The sequence below is a fragment of the Diabrotica undecimpunctata genome, chromosome 8, assembly GCF_040954645.1.
Source record: "Diabrotica undecimpunctata isolate CICGRU chromosome 8, icDiaUnde3, whole genome shotgun sequence".
NCBI lineage: Eukaryota > Metazoa > Arthropoda > Insecta > Coleoptera > Chrysomelidae > Diabrotica > Diabrotica undecimpunctata.
In genome coordinates, this window is record NC_092810.1 from 84787326 (window position 1) to 84804624 (window position 17299).

At 33.0% G+C, this 17299-nt stretch overlaps 1 protein-coding gene across 3 annotated transcripts in view; it reads right to left on the reverse strand.

Moving 5' to 3' along the window:
- The window catches only part of cno (adherens junction formation factor afadin), a 941963-nt gene extending 927571 nt beyond the window's left edge, over positions 1-14392 (reverse strand). For 2 of the 3 annotated variants that reach the window (XM_072540540.1, XM_072540539.1), the window contains exon 1: positions 14133-14390. The gene's annotated coding sequence lies outside the window, so the exon portion shown is untranslated. Of the gene's footprint in view, positions 1-14132 lie in introns of all 3 variants that reach the window. The other variant, XM_072540541.1, reaches the window with a different exon arrangement.
- Positions 14393-17299: the final 2907 nt, after the last annotated feature.

Below are 17299 nucleotides of genomic sequence, written 5' to 3' on the forward strand. Positions count from 1 at the left end.
ATTCCTATTGACAATTCAGACATATATTTTACATTTTAAACTAGATGATTTTTGAGTACGTTCTGGGACGGCTTTATTCGAAGATAGTTCATTTGATTGCATGAAATTAACTTTAACTTGAAAATATCCATCAGTAAAATCTCAGCATGTGACTTTTCTTTAAAAAGTGAAGCACACCCAATCATAACAGTGAAATTCTCTTATTGTAATAATTATATTGTAAATCGTGAAGAAAAAACAGGAAAGAAAACTAACTTATAATAGTAATCGCACATGGTATGTATTTAATCTTACAGTTAGTTTATATTCAATATTAACATTAAATTCTAATTTTATATGCATGTAACTTTAAAACATGTTATAGCATGAACTTACTTTTTCTCAGGGGATTTTAGGTTTTATTACATTAGGTTTTATTACGAGAAATTTATAAACATGGATAAATATACGTGTTTCTTTATTGAATATAATACGACTCTCTCTTAAAAACTAACTCAACTAAATAGATTGTGTATCAGATAACAAAACACTTCTTGGATCATATAAACACATTAGACCACTTGACATAATGATAGATGCATTTTGGTTAGTTCATCCCTCATACCCCCATCGGCGTCACCGTTATAGAGCGTACGGTTTGTAACTCTCCCCCCCTGGCATCGCACTCGTTAGAGGAGGGGCCAGCAGAAGATGCAGGTTTCTTCCTGGGGCGTCATTGTCTTCGTCTTGGCACTACAGGCGTGAAAGCTTCAACATCATTCATTGAAAGCTTCAACAGCGTGTGTAAGAGCGGATACGTGGAACACACCAAGAGCAGTAGGGGTGTTCACTCCACAAAGTTCTTAAATCACAGGCGATACCACTCGCTTGATTCTATAGAGTCCATTTCTCTTCGGGTAGAATTTAGCTGTCTGACCTTTAGACCTGTTTCTAGGAGCGGTTGTTTTGGTCCATACTAAATCTCCTCCTTTGAATGGACTGGGTTCCTTCAAATGTCGATCAGCATATTTATTTTGCCTATCTTGGGCGTTGTTATGCTTCATCCTCGATTCATGCCATATTTCAGCCATGTGTTTTAGGTATGGGGTTATCTGAGGTATAAAATTCTCGGATTCTACAACTTGGCGGATATATCGATTAACTTAATCTAGGATCACGTTCAAAAGTTAAGTAGGAGTGCTTTGTCCTGTGGACTGAGTTCATGGCAAATCTAACCATTGGTATCTTCTCAGGCCAAGTTTTATGCTCAATTCCTACAAACATAACAAGTCTCGGTTTTAGATTTCTAGTCTTGCGCTCTACCATGTTAGCAGAAGGGTCATAGAGTAAAGTGAGTCCCTTTCATCTGTAAAACATAGCAAACAGACACGAATTAAACACCATTATCACTGACAATTCTTTGGGGTAGACCAAATCGTAAGAATACCTTGTCAATAAGCTTCATAGCGTATTCTTGTGCGGATGCTTGAGTTAAGGCAAATATCTCCACCCACTTAGTACATGTGTCTTCGACTATTAAAATCCAACGTTCACCTTTTCATCCTTCAGGCAACGGTCCAAATTAGTCGATGGCAAGTGTTTCGAAATGCGCATACACATGGATTTGTAACAGTCCACCTGGTTTCAAATCAGGGCATTTATCAATATAATCATGTGTGGCATATAGCTTCACGCTCATTTGTGGCTACTATTAACTGAGCCTCTTTTTCGTCTTATTTCTACGAGTAACTAGAGTACTATTTGTGTGAGCAAGTATCCACGATCTGTCCATTTTACACATTCGTCCGAATTTGGATCTTCGAATGATTGGATTATTTTGGCAACATCTGGGTCTTTCAATTATTGTTCCACACTTGTCTCATATGCCGGCCGATGGAGCAAGTCAATTTGCACTCACATATCACGCTGGACAGTAAATCATTGTGTTCACATGGTGGCCTGGAAAGTGTATCGGCTACCATGTTACGTTAGCCGGGCAGATAATCGATGGTTAAGTCATAGACTTGACCAATAGTGCCCACTTGTCAACCACTTTAGGGGTTGGTGACCAGTCTGTAGGGTTATTTTAGTACCTTCAGTACAACCTCTAAACTTTTCTAAGGCCTAAACAACAGCTAAAGCTTCTCTTTCTGAAGCGGAGTAGTTGCGCTTGGCAGCAGTTAGAAGTCTACTAGCGTATCCCACGGGATGATCATCATCGATATCTCCTTGTACCAATACTGCTTCCTAACGCGTAACCACTGGCGTCAGTACGAATTATATATGTTTTTGTTTTCATCTGCTTACCGTAAAATTGGTACCGTGGTCAGTAACTTCTTAAGAGTTTAGAAGGAGTTCTGTTCCACTTCCGCCCATTTCCATGGCTTACTTTTCTTAGTTAAATCACTTAAGGGTCTAGATATATCCGCGAAATTATTTATAAATCGGCGAAACCAAGTAGCCGCCCGAAGGAAATATTGCACTTCCTTGACGTATCTCGGAGGTAACCGTTCCGATATAGTAGCAGTTTTATCCGGATCAACGGAAATTCCTTGCCGAGTTATTAAATGTCCTAAATATTTTACTTTTTCGCGAGCAAACACGCACTTTTTTCGATTTGCCCGAAGATTAAACTGATCTAGTCTATCGAACACTAGCTTAAGATCATTTAATGTTCACCAAATGAGCTGGCTAATATGAAAAGATCGTCTAGGTAACTTAAAACATAACGGTTTTAAGACCACGGCAAAAACGGTCCGGAGTCTTTGAAAAGTGATTGGGGCTCTTTTGAGGCCAAAAGGCATCCGTAGGTACCTGTAAGTCAAGAACGGTGACACAAACACAGTTTTATCACGACATTAACTTAATGATATTCCGATCGTAAATCTGTGGTAGACATATGAAAAGTTTGCTTAGCGGCGTGTAATAAATAGTCCATATGCGACAACAGATAAAAGTGCACTATTAACAGCGTTTAAACGTTGATAATCTACGCAAAGTCTTGTACCACCATCATTTTTTCGGCACTAATACAATTCGGCGCGGTCCATGAACTTTCACATTCTTCGATGATACCTTCTTTCAGGAGTTCATCTAACTCAATTTTGAGCATTTCTCTCTTTGCAGGTGAGATTCGGTATGGTCGGTGGCAGTGCGACTGGTGGGCTATTTCCAGTGTTAATGCGATGATCTGCATAGACTGTAGGCTTTCCCACATTCTAAAGGTATTCTTCCTATATTCTAAAAAGTCATCGAGTCCAGCTCGTTTATGTTCAGCTAGCACCGTTCCTTCATCCTGTCTTAAATTTTCACAGCAATAAATTTCAGTAGGTTCTGTACACTTGGCTTCAAACAACTACTGTCGTGTGCTTTTATTTGCAAAATACCATTCCTTATATGTCTGTAAAGTTAGCATATCCATTTTATAAGGTCGAATTCAGATCAACACTATAATTTATTACGGAAAGAAAAAAATTATTGCTGTAGCCGTTTTCAAGAAACAGTGGGTATGCTAACTTTACGGTAAAGCTAGCATAACCATACCTATATCTCGGCAATGAAAATGGGTACAGGGCCCATCTTGGCGGCATATTTTATTGCTAATTAATTGCTATTGATTGGTATATTAACCAATACCAAAAAAGTACTCGTTACTACTAAGATACTTAAGTTTTACGCCAATAAACAATATATTGCTGCAACCGTTTCCGAGAAACAATGGCTATGCTAATTTCACGGTAAAGCTAGCATAGCCATAGCTACATCTCGGCAATGAAAAGGATTATATTACAGGGCCCATCTTGGCGGTATAGTTTATTGCTAATTAATTGGTGTTGACTGGTGCATTGACCCTCCGTCCGGCTCGCGGAGATAAGAATACGGCCGGGGTCAGAAAGCCCTGCCTGTCGTAAGAGGTGACTAATTGGTATGAATAGGGAGGTGGAGAGCCGTCGCCTGAGGTGTCGGGTTTGTAGAAACGCACACGGTCGCTTCGGCGACACGGTCACCGGTCTACACTCCTAGTATCCGAGACGAGACTACTCGTGGGACCACTCTACTCCCATTCCAAAAGAGCCTGGTGAGGTTGAACGAGCTGGGCCCGTAAATACCTCTCCTGACCTCGGTCAGGAGGGGTGTATATGCACCGCGCCTGACGGCGGTCAGGAGCGGTGTAGGTGCCCCGGCACGTACCCACCGGGAGATCCAAGAGTGGTAGAGGAGAGATCCTCGGCGGCGACCTGTCTACGTGTGAGGTGGAAATTCCTCCGCCTGCCGAACCTACCCGCCCGTGGTGTGGGAGTAACGGGTAGGCAAGGTACTCACAACACAGGTACTACGGGGAAGGTGGAGCCCCCGCGGGTTGCGTGTGCTAGACGTGTCGTGGTAACCCTACGGGCTACCCCCACAGGGGGACCCACGGGACGTCTTTGGTACGCGCCCCGTGGCACCTTCACTTTGGTGTCGGACTCGTAGGGGCAGAGGTTTCGCTAAGGGCGTATGTCGAAAGATAGGTAGCCCAGGGTCCTGCCAGGTCATAGTATTTGGAGGGCACGCACATATTGCAATGGTGCATTGACCAATCCCCAAAAACTACCGATTGATAATTTCTGTAGCCGTTTCTTGCTGGTTAAAATGGTTAATAGTGGGTCAGAAGTTGAGCTGAATATGTCTAGATTACGTGAAAACTTCGTGCATAAATCTCGCGGCATAATCAAAAAATTTTCTTAGCTTTTGTTATATATCGAAAGCTAATTAAGGATTTCCAAGAATCTTCTAAGTGATAAGTGTTCCCAAAATTGGCTTTTGGCATGTCGACTACCAATTCATTTTCTCTTCTAAATCTTTCCTGATTTTTTTTTGTGAGCACTCCTTTTCTTCATCAGTTCTCTTCTCTGTATACTTTTTAATTGTTAATTTATATGCCAAACGTAAAACGCTTTCAAGCATTCGGATCCTGCCATGTGTTACGTTATATGCCTGACTTACACCCCAACTAAAAGATATTAACTACGCCAGCCTAGCTGTAAACAAGAAGTATTTCTAAAAGCTGTGAAGCAGGTATGTGCGTAACGCCATGGAAGGATCTACTTCCTTCTGGTACATTCATTGGCACTCTCGAGAACAGCATGGAGCTGGCTCCAAATGATATAAATATGGAAAGAATTTAGATTTAGTTTCAGTTTGTGTTATAAATTCGTTAAATGTTGTAAATAAATATAAATTAAAGTAGTTGACTTCTAGTTTTTAGTGATTAGTATATATAAATTAAATAATAAAGACTGTAGTAAATTAGAATAAATGTAAATAAATATTAATTACAATTTAAATGGAAATAAGCCACAATTAAAGGTTAAAGTACGTTTATTGACGTTTCAATTTCCACTTCGGAAATCGTTCTCAAAATACAAACATTAGTAAATTAAACAAATTTTGTTTTTTTGTTAGTGAAAAATTCTTCTAATAATTTAATTTTATCTGACTCATCTATATTGACAATTCAGACATACATTATACATTTTAAAGTAGACGACTTTAAAATAATATTGCCAATATTGTTGAGTTGCGTTCCTGGGACGACTTTACTTATAAGATAGTTCATTCGATTACATGAAATCAACTTTAACTTGAGAATATCCGTCAGAAAAGATCATAGCATGTACTTCGTCTTTAAAAAGAAAAACACATGCCATGATGACAGTAAAATTCTCCTGTTAGTGATTCCATAGTAAATTCTGAGGGAAAAACCAGGCAAAAAACCCCATAATACTATCCCGACATGGTAAGTATTTGGTCGTGCATTTAATTTACCTTCAATAAACACCAAATTCTGATTTTATATGTTTGATATTTAAAAAACATAAATGATGTATCCTCTATATGTTACTGACTTACCAATACTGGTATTTTCCTCTTAATAACTTCCTCTTTCAATATGGGTAACCAGATCCTACTACACTCTGCCGAGGAATTCGCGACACAATTGGTCTCATTTAGCATAATTAGAGCCGCTTCTTTGATTTTTCTCTTTTTACCATCCGTTTCTTTTAGGACTATATTTGAATCATTCCATTGAACCCTATGTTCATTATCCCATGCGTGTTTACATATTTGAAATCTATCAAATTCTCTATTTTTAATATAGGATAATTTAATATATTTAATATAGTTCAATGGAATGATTCAAATATAGTACTAAAAGAAACGGATGGTAAAAAGAGAAAAATCAAAGAAGCGGCTCTAATTATGCTAAATGAGACCAATTGTGTCGCGAATTCCTCGGCAGAATGTAGTAGGATCTGGTTACCCATATTGAAAGAGGAAGTTATTAAGAGGAAAATACCAGTATTGGTAAGTCAGTAACATATAAAGGATACATCATTTATGTTTTTTAAATAACAAACATATAAAATAAGAATTTGGTGTTTATTGAAGGTAAATTAAATGCACGACCAAATACTTACCATGTCGGGACAGTATTATGAGGTTTTTTCCTGGTTTTTCCCTCATAATTTACTATGGAATCACTAACAGGAGAATTTTACTGTCATCATGGCATGTGTTTGTCTTTTCAAAGACGAATTACATACTATGATCTTTTCTGACGGATATTCTCAAGTTAAAGTTGATTTCATGTAATCGAATGAACTATCTTATAAGTAAAGTCGTCCCAGGAACGCAACTCATCAATATTGTCAATATTATTTTAAAGTCGTCTACTTTAAAATGTATAATGTATGTCTAAATTGTCAATATAGATGAGTCAGATAAAATTAACTTATTAGAAGAATTTTTCACTAAGTAACAAAAAAACAAAATTTGTTTAATTTACTAATGTTTGTATTTTGAGAACGATTTCCGAAGTGGAAATTGAAACGTCAATAAACGTACTTTAACCTTTAATTGTGGCTTATTCCCATTTAAATAGTAATTACTTTAAAATGCCACAAGAAAATAACTTCAGAACAATATAAATAAATATTAAATCAAATAAAGTGTTAGAACATTTTAATAATACTTAAATTAAAAGATTGCAAATAAAAGTAAATAAAAACATTTCACATGTAACACCAACGACGGAGCAATAATTCAATAGCCGTAAAACTCGTAGGTACTTATTTTTTTAGTCAGATTGTTTAAGTCTTTAGATGTCGCTCCATATAATATGACCTTCAGACTTGAAGATTTTGTATTGGTTGCAGCATTACAGACATTGCCATCAATCATTGTCATCTTGAAGACATATTCAATCATGGATGTGTTACCGCGCAAAATAACTTAAGAACTTTTTAACTTCTTGGCAGATTCTTTAACTTTGTAAACTGATTTGTACGCAAGTACTTGTAACCTTTATGCAATTCGTGAGCGGATAGCATTATTTTTTCCTTTAACAATAAGTCGTAGTATGGATAAAATAATTTATTTGTGTTTCTGATAATTTCATATCGTTGCTTAGTTAAATCGGCACCAACAAACATTGCTAGGACTGGCAACGCAGTAATGTATTCTTTATCTAATTCTGCCTGTAAGCATCTCTGTATTTCTATGCACGGGTTGGAGAGTTGTGACATAAGCATTCCTTTTTCCACGAGCCGGTAATGTTGTTTGTTTACATGAACGATAACTTCACCATCCAGCAAAGAACATATTTCTTCTGTTTTTTTATTCTTTTCGTCCTTTCGTTGGAGTCTTCAGATGATTTAGAAGACCAACCTGGTCTTTACCATACCAAATCTTTATTTGTTTGTAGAAATAATGATTTTTCGGTGAACCTTTAACCATTCTCTTTCACTAAACTGGTTAAATTATCAGATGTGTCACCATAATAGGTCAATAAGATTTTCCAAATATTTTAGTTAGACATCTAGATTAGGCAAATACTGTTGCTTAATATTTACGTGTCACTATTTTCATGGCAGAGGCACCAGATGTAGGTAGCTAAAACAAAGAAAATAGTAACTTTCATAATTAAAAGAATTAAGTAATTTTCTTTTTGTGACATCATCCAATATAGCAAAATTAACAAAAACCCCTATATTTCCGATATCCGCAGCTAAATGCTATGTCATCAATTAGTCAAATATATGCAGTATACAGAGTATACTGTACTGCAGTAGGAGAGTTAAGGAGGCGAGAAAGTAACTAAATGTCTTACAAACATAAAAATTTAATATTAACGTCACTACAAAACGGCTTGGTTTTAATTTTCAAAAAATAATATAAATAACGGTAAACATTCTTTAAATATTTCAGGAAATATTGATTCTTGCCTTAATTATTCAATTTCATCACAATCACTTCAAAAAATAAGGTGAATATCATAAAATATCACAATTTTTAAAAAGTTTACTACTCACCTTAGGGAACAAAACATCACTAACAGCTACCTGCGCGCATTAGCACGTGCTTATGTGCGCGGTGAACAGTTCTGGAGTGGCGATAGCTTTTGTTATATCATTTGTTTCTAGTATGTTTCTTTTGAATTTTTAATGTCACTTTTGGAATTTGACTTTTGGCTGACTAATTAAGTATTTAAAATCAATGTATGTGAGACGGCGAAGAAGGAGCATTTTGTACCGACTGTCTCGACAAAAGTTCTTGGAAGGGTTCATTAATTAACACTACATTTTGACTCGTCATGTCTCTATTGTTTATGTCCACAGATGTATTTGAAATTTCTTCAGAATCTGACTTGAAATTGCTTATCGAAATCAAAGGTTTGTAAGGTCTCTATTTTGCATCAAATACAAATTATACAAATGGTTTTGCATGCATAAAATTGGAAAGTATTTGCCAAATTGCTGATATGTCCAAATTTAAATAAAATTCCTCTAGGACCTTACTTTCTACAGATACTGTAGGTAAATAGCCTTGGAACAAATTGACAATAAATCACTTCCAACTTTTCAAAAAAACAGAAGATTTAAACATGTAATCCAGTAATTAATACCGAAGCTCTTAAGAGTAGGTAGCCCAGTAATTAGACAGAAGCTACTTATTGTTTAAATGAAATACACCACAAACAGTCCTGATATAATTCCTGAAAAATTTTGTATATGTCCAGTAATTAAATATCAAAGCATGAGCACCTGTATATAACTAATTACTGAATCACTTGAATTCAACAAACTTTCTGTCCAGTAATAATTAACTCTTAAAACAATAAATGTTGATTTATCCATATATAATTTCCTGTCACAAGTTGGGTCACAAATAATATATATATATATATATATATATATATATATATATATATATATATATATATATATATATATATATATATATATATATATATATATATATATATATATATATATATATATATATATATATATATATATATATATATATATATATATATATATATATATATATATATATATATATATATATATATATATATATATATATATATATATATATATATATATATATATATATATATATATATATATATATATATATATATATATATATATATATATATATATATATATATATATATATATATATATATATATATATATATATATATATATATATATATATATATATATATATATATATATATATATATATATATATATATATATATATATATATATATATATATATATATATATATATATATATATATATATATATATATATATATATATATATATATATATATATATATATATATATATATATATATATATATATATATATATATATATATATATATATATATATATATATATATATATATATATATATATATATATATATATATATATATATATATATATATATATATATATATATATATATATATATATATATATATATATATATATATATATATATATATATATATATATATATATATATATATATATATATATATATATATATATATATATATATATATATATATATATATATATATATATATATATATATATATATATATATATATATATATATATATATATATATATATATATATATATATATATATATATATATATATATATATATATATATATATATATATATATATATATATATATATATATATATATATATATATATATATATATATATATATATATATATATATATATATATATATATATATATATATATATATATATATATATATATATATATATATATATATATATATATATATATATATATCGGTGCCACAAGTTGGTAGACAAATATATAGAATGAACTTACTTTTTCTCAGGGGATTTTCTTACAAGAAATTTATAAATATGGATACATATGTATGTTTCTTTATTGAAGGTTATAGGACTCCCTCTAAAAAACTAACTCAACTAATACAGTATGTATTTTATTTAAGTTTGTGTATCAGAGTAATAAAACACTTCTTGAATTAAATAAACACATTAGACCACTTGGCATATGGACAAATGCAGTTGGTTATTTCATCCTTCATACCCATTGTTTTTTAAAGACAAAATGCTATGATTTTTCAGACGCTATAAGTTAATTTATTAGACGAATTTTTTGTATTACCCCGTATGAAAACAAAATAATATAATACTTATTAAGTAGTAATTAAATAATGTTGTAAATTTGTATTTTGAGAATGACTTCCGAGGTGGAAATCGAAACGTCAAAATAAACCTATTTTAAACTCAAATTGTATTTAATTACCTACCATTAATATTTAATGATGTAAATAATATTAAAATGCCACAAAAAAATAGCTTCAGAATAATATTTTTTATGTGATGTTTTTATGTACATAAAGCAAAAAATCAGGGGTAACATAACACGAGGGGACACAAAAATTATTAGAAAAACCAAGGACAAAACTTTATTAGTGAATCTGATAGTAGCCGAAAAGAAAACTAGTATTTTTATAGATAAACTAGTTATGGTATAATACACTGTGAGTCATGAGGAACTTTACATACTTCTACCATATGTAGAGTCCCTCAGGGAGCATATCATGTGGCCACTAAAAAATGTCATCTCCTCTTCTTTATTAATTAACAGGGTGATTTGTGTAATTGGTCATTTATTTCATTTTACTGTAGTGTTTATACGGCTCATTTGATTTTTTTAATTTTTGCATGATACAGTACACTACTATCAAGCATTCGACTGGTATTAGCTAAACTAAAAAATTCCAGGACTGGCTTTGGAAAAATTAATTTAGGGATTCGTATTAAATATTAGAATAAATTTTTTTTAAAATGCAATAAGTGATTTTTAAACTACATAAATAGCCAATGAAAACGACATATGCGACAATGTTGTCGCACTTTTATTAAATTTTTAGTGAACGATCAAATCTTACCAAAAATAGAACAACCATAATGAAGTATCAAATTATAAGGTATTAATTTAAACAAATGTTATAAATTTCAAACATTTTAATTAAAATGAGTTCCTACAACATAATCTAATAAGTAGAAAATTAACATCTTAACTGTCACTTTGTATTATCTCTATGATAGAATCAATTGTTTTTCAATTTTAAATTTTTACTCATAGATCGTATTGGGGCATTATTTTCGATAAATAATAAATTAAATTGATTAAAAAGTCAAACCTCTTGTATGTGTTAGTTTTTGTTAATTGTAAGTGATTAAAATTTTATGTCAAATAATAATACATTGCATCAACTGTACTAAATAAAAATAAATCTAAAAAAGTTTAAAATGAAGGTTGGCGTTGACCGTTTGACGTTTCTTGATATTTTATACCCATTGTCATTATCAATTGTTATTTATGTGTACAAGAATACATATTTCTTCTGTCATATCTACGTTAAGTACATTGTGTTAGTTTTGGTAGAGCTTTTGTTACTTTCGTTCAAAATGCCACATTTGTTTTCGACCACAGAATATGCAGACATAATATTTGTTTATGGATTCTGTAATGGGAATGGTAGGGCTGCTAGTAGAGAATATCGCAGGAGATTTCCTAATCGTCGAACTCCCAGTCATCCAACATTTGGGTCAGTTTTTAATTATTTGCGAGAAAATGGCACTTTTCCTAGTGGAACAACAGAGCGACATGTAGATGAAGCGCAGGAAGATGACATTATGGACGCCGTTACTATGAACCCTATAATAAGCACTAGACAAGTAAGTCGAGAACTCAATGTTACTCAATCAAAAGTAAGTAGAGTCTTACAAAAAAATAATCTATACCCATATCACATTCAAATGGTTCAGCGACTACATGCTGGAGATGAGATCGATAGGTTGGAATTTTGTAGATGGATTAACAATAATCGACCAACGCTATACAGGACACTATTTACAGATGAAGCTCAATTTACCAGAGACGGGATAAATAATTCACGAAATTCACATGTGTGGGCAGAAGAAAATCCCCATGCTATTCGAGAACGTCGTTCTCAGTTAAGGTTTTCGGTTAACGTGTGGACTGGTGTCATAAATAACCAATTAGTAGGTTCTCACTTTTTTGATCGTCCTTTAACAGGGTAGGTCTATTTGAACTTTCTACAAAATATTTTGCCGAATTTGCTTGCCAACGCGAACGTTGCTATCTGAGGGATGTATTTTCAGCATGATGGGTCACCCCCACACTTTTTACTGGCAGTGAGACAACATCTCAATAATGTTTATGGCAACAGGTGGATAGGACGTGCAGGTCCTATTTTTCGTGGCCTTCAAGATCCCCTGATTTCAATCCCGTTGATTACCATATTTGGGGACGATTAAAGCAACTAGTTTACGCAGTGAATATTAATAACCGACAACAATTAATTGATAGAATTATACATTGTTGTAATACTATTAGAAACGATCCCCAGAGTATCCGTAATTCAATACGTCAATTAACAATTCGGCAACAAAAATGTGTACAGGCTGCAGGGTTCCATTTCGAAAATCTATTTTGAATTATTTTTATTTTGTTATCATTATTGTATCTTTTCCAGTTCTAATTTATGGGTTTATCATAACTATGTACATATTTTTAGTTTTTTTTTTAAATTGTTCTTCGTTATTGTTAGTAGTTATAGTTTTTTGTTGTGCAGTGACTCAGTTTATCATTTCAATTAAAATGTTTGAAATTTATAACATTTGTTTAAATTAATTACCTTATAATTTGATACTTCATTATGGTTGTTCTATTTTTGGTAAGATTTGATCGTTCACTAAAAATTTAATAAAAGTGCGACAACATTGTCGCATATTATGTCGTTTTCATTGGCTATTTATGTAGTTTGAAAATCACTTATTGCATTTTAAAAAATATATATACAGGGTGTAATATTTAATACGAATCCCTAAATTAATTTTTCCAAAGCCAGTCCTGGAATTTTTTAGTTTAGCTAATACCAGTCTAATGCTTGATAGTAGTGTACTGTATCATGCAAAAAATTTAAAAAATCAAATAAGCCGTATAAACGCTACAGTAAAATGAAATAAATGGTCAATTACACTAATCACCCTGTTAATTAATAAAGAAGAGGAGTTGGCATTTTTTAGTGGCCACATGATATGCTCCCTGAGGGACTCTACATATGGTAGAAGTATGTAAGTTCCTCATGACTCACCCTGTATAATTAGAACTATTTGATTTATTCAAAAAGTTGCTTTTTGCTGATAATTTTAAGGTTGTCCGTGATTTTCGTTAATCACAACCTTGCATATATTTCAAAGCATTATATCGAGTGTACACTGCAATTTTTTTCAAAACAATTAGCCCACGACACGACATATAAAAACTCTAGTAACTCTAGTGTAAATACAGAATCTAGTATGAAAATTGTTTCACGTTTTTTATCAAAACATGACTACTTTGTGATTAGAAACCTGTTGAATTCTCCAAACATTAAAAAGCTGTAAATATTGTGGCAGGTATATTTAAGAACTCTTGTATCTTTTGAAGTTGAAATAATTTTATAACGTTAGTCAATGATTGGCCTACTATTCTTGTTTGACCCAAACTGGACATTTAAAACTCATACTCATATGTATAAATTACCTGGTGTGATCACGGCTTTTACCTGCCTGCAATAGTTTTGAACTTTTACAGACAGATTCTTATTTTTAAGTTCGACATTATCCGGAGTTCCGATAATTTGTCACTTGCAGTACAAAAGCGGAAACATCAAACTTAATTATAAAACAAGGTTATAATGCAACACCTACCTGTTGTGAGGGCAAAACTGCAAAAAATGCACTAACAAATTATACACATTGAGTAAAACACACTACTTGTACTTTCAGTTGTTTAAGGCACTTCACACAGTGAAAACTTAAATTTCATACATCCTTACATGACTTTAACACTTAACAAAATTTTCAAACTTCCTGAGTCTGCGTAAAACTTTTCACAAGGTGTGATCGTGTCAAACACGACTCGCGAAACTACAAAACAACGAAACCAAACGATGAAATGAAATGAAATGTAATGCTGTCATTGCTGTGCTGTCAAACTAATCCGTTAACTACGCATGCCTTTCTGCGCAACATTACACCAACTGATTCCGAACAAGGTTGCCAATATCAAAATAATATCTGAGGATAAGAAATTGTTAATCAAACTTTTTCATCATACTAAAATGGAAAACGGCGACTAATAATAAAAACTTCTGATGTAAATTTAGTTTTAACTATGAGATAAATTTTTGGTCTTTGTCTCAGATTCAAACTCATATTGAGAAGCTTTTATTACGTTGATGTAAGTAAGCTAATGATGGTTGTTGTTTGCTTGTATTTAACTGATCATGTTGTATACCAAAATATATTTTTGGGGCTCTAATGCTAAAAATTCCACGGTATAAAAAGTTACCAACAATAAGGTACTTCGGTGCCTGAGTAAACAAAATGAATTACTAAGCATAATCAAAGAGAGGAAAATACAATTCTTGGGTTATGTGTTGGAAGCTAAACTATAAGCCAAAAGATCCGTAAGAAGACGCCAGAGCTCATGGCTGAAAAATCTAAGGATATTGTTTAATCGCAAATCCGCAGAAATCTTTCATGTAGCAATTTCCAAAGGTACAATTGCCATTTGCATCGCCAACCTTCGAAAGCTTGGCGCCAAACGTTTAGAACGTTTCAAATAACAAGAAAAGGTTAACACGAGTTCATAGTAAAATAAATAAAGGTAGAAAGTATCGGCATAGCTCGCAACAAGTGAAAAAAAAAATAATAATAATAAAATATGTATATAAGATGAAAGGCAACCGTAAATACGTATTTCTGACTATTTGGTCGTCACGAGTACCTACGGTGCAGCCAAGTTAGGATAGGAGAATTTTAACTAGGAAAAGGATCACTGCAGGAGCAATGCGAACAATTTGGGGTTTCCAGAGTTGCTTTCTATTATTGGATTCCAGATATTTCCAGATTTTAGTATTATTTTTTTTTTACTTGCTGAGAGCTATGCCAATACTTTCTACCTTTATTTTACTAGGAACTTGCATAAACCTTTTCTTGCTGTTTTAAATGTTCTAAACGTTCTGCATTCCTTTCGTCATGTAGCTGCATCCCATCCTCCATGGATGTGTTAGTTGTTGCTGTGGAAACATCAGAATCTTCTAACAGTATTGCCACAAATTGGTCGCATTGCTCCTGTAGTGATCATTTTCCAAGTTAACATTCTCCTATCCTAACTTGGCTGCACCATACTGATGACGACCAAATAGTCAGAAATACCTATTTACGGTTACCTTCCAACTTATATACATATTTTATTATTTTTTACCTTGTTGCGAGCTATGCCGATACTATCTACCTTTATTTTACTATGAACTCATATTATTTAATATTTAATTTCTGTGGTTTTCTTCGTGGTTTGACTCCGCGTTAAATAGCTTTGGTTAAAAAAAAAAACGTTTTTTTAATGACGTTTCGGCAAGGTCACACTTGCCATTGTCAAATCAGATTATTCCTGCTTCTTCCTGATGTTCCAGCATGCTTTTCAATTAAAACCTTGAATAAAAAGTATGCAAATGTCACAACATAGTGCCTAAACTATTATTTGGATTTATGCGAAACGTCACAAGAAAAATAAATTGACAAACTCTGATTTCATGAAATTAAGTTTCGACGTTTCCCTGACCAAATTAGTCTCTCCTCGGTTTGACGAAAATTCTTTAGTTTTAGAACGAAAAACGCCATTTATTTGGGCTTTGACTTCGACCTTAAGTCAGATCCAAGGATTGACAGGAGCGCCTGAGCTTTGAGATTTGACTATAACATATAACATATATACATAATCGTTCCTCTTATACTGCCATATTCTGACAAGAAATTAAGGAGGGTGACTAATAATTGTAATACGATATACGAATTGTACGAGGTGTAAATCAAATACGCCGTTTATTATTACGAAAATCAAAAACAATATCGGTTCACAACATTTTGATAGCTCTCCGTACATTTTAATGGGTAATATGCGGTCTTTTACAGTGATCCAGCTGTAACAACAGACGGATTCACCGTAGCATAGCTCGGTCTATATAGCATATAACGGCCGCGCATGCTCACGACAAGATCTCTTGCGCTTGTATGTTCCGTCCCTTTCTAACACATTGTATCGAGAAGCTTACGTACTCTACGTAGCCACCGAACAACACGTAGCTCTCCCCACCTAAAATATACTGTCGTAGCTTTACTACTCTTAAGAGTGATCATCACTTAGTTCTACAGATTGCTCAATCTATGTTAATATATACGTACGTCTATGGCATTTGATGGAACTTTGTCTGATCTTCACCAATTGTTAGGGGAAAAGCTTATTAAATTCCTTTCCCTAGCGGGTACAGTACCAAATATTTTAGGACCATGGACTGTTAACGAGATTCTTTCGATATATGTAAGCAGATTTCACGGCGATGATTCTTTATGTGTTTGGTTTGATCGGGTTGTACTTAGCGAGAAATAAAGCGCAATTAATCGATAATACACATTTAATAACTAGAGAATATTTACAAAAGCACTATTACTAATTAAACAGTTTGTTTTACAACATTGTTCATTATTGTACCGGTGTTTTTGGGGCGCGCGAATATAGCGAAAAATAATGCACTTTTCACTGCATTTTTAACAGGAAGAGATTGCGTTAGCGTACCGAGTCCGGCACACAGCCGACACATTCGGCTATCAACTTGAGACCACAAATCATATCTGCATAATTTTTGGCTTGAATTTGTATCTAAAAGTGTCGACATGCTGGCGTCGGTGGTTACAACCCAAGGCTATTATAAGATATTTATGACACAAATACCCTGCAGGCAAGAATCGGAATCCTGGGAATCCATTGATTCTTCTGACCCGTTGTAGCCGACCTTTACTATTAAAGGTTCAAT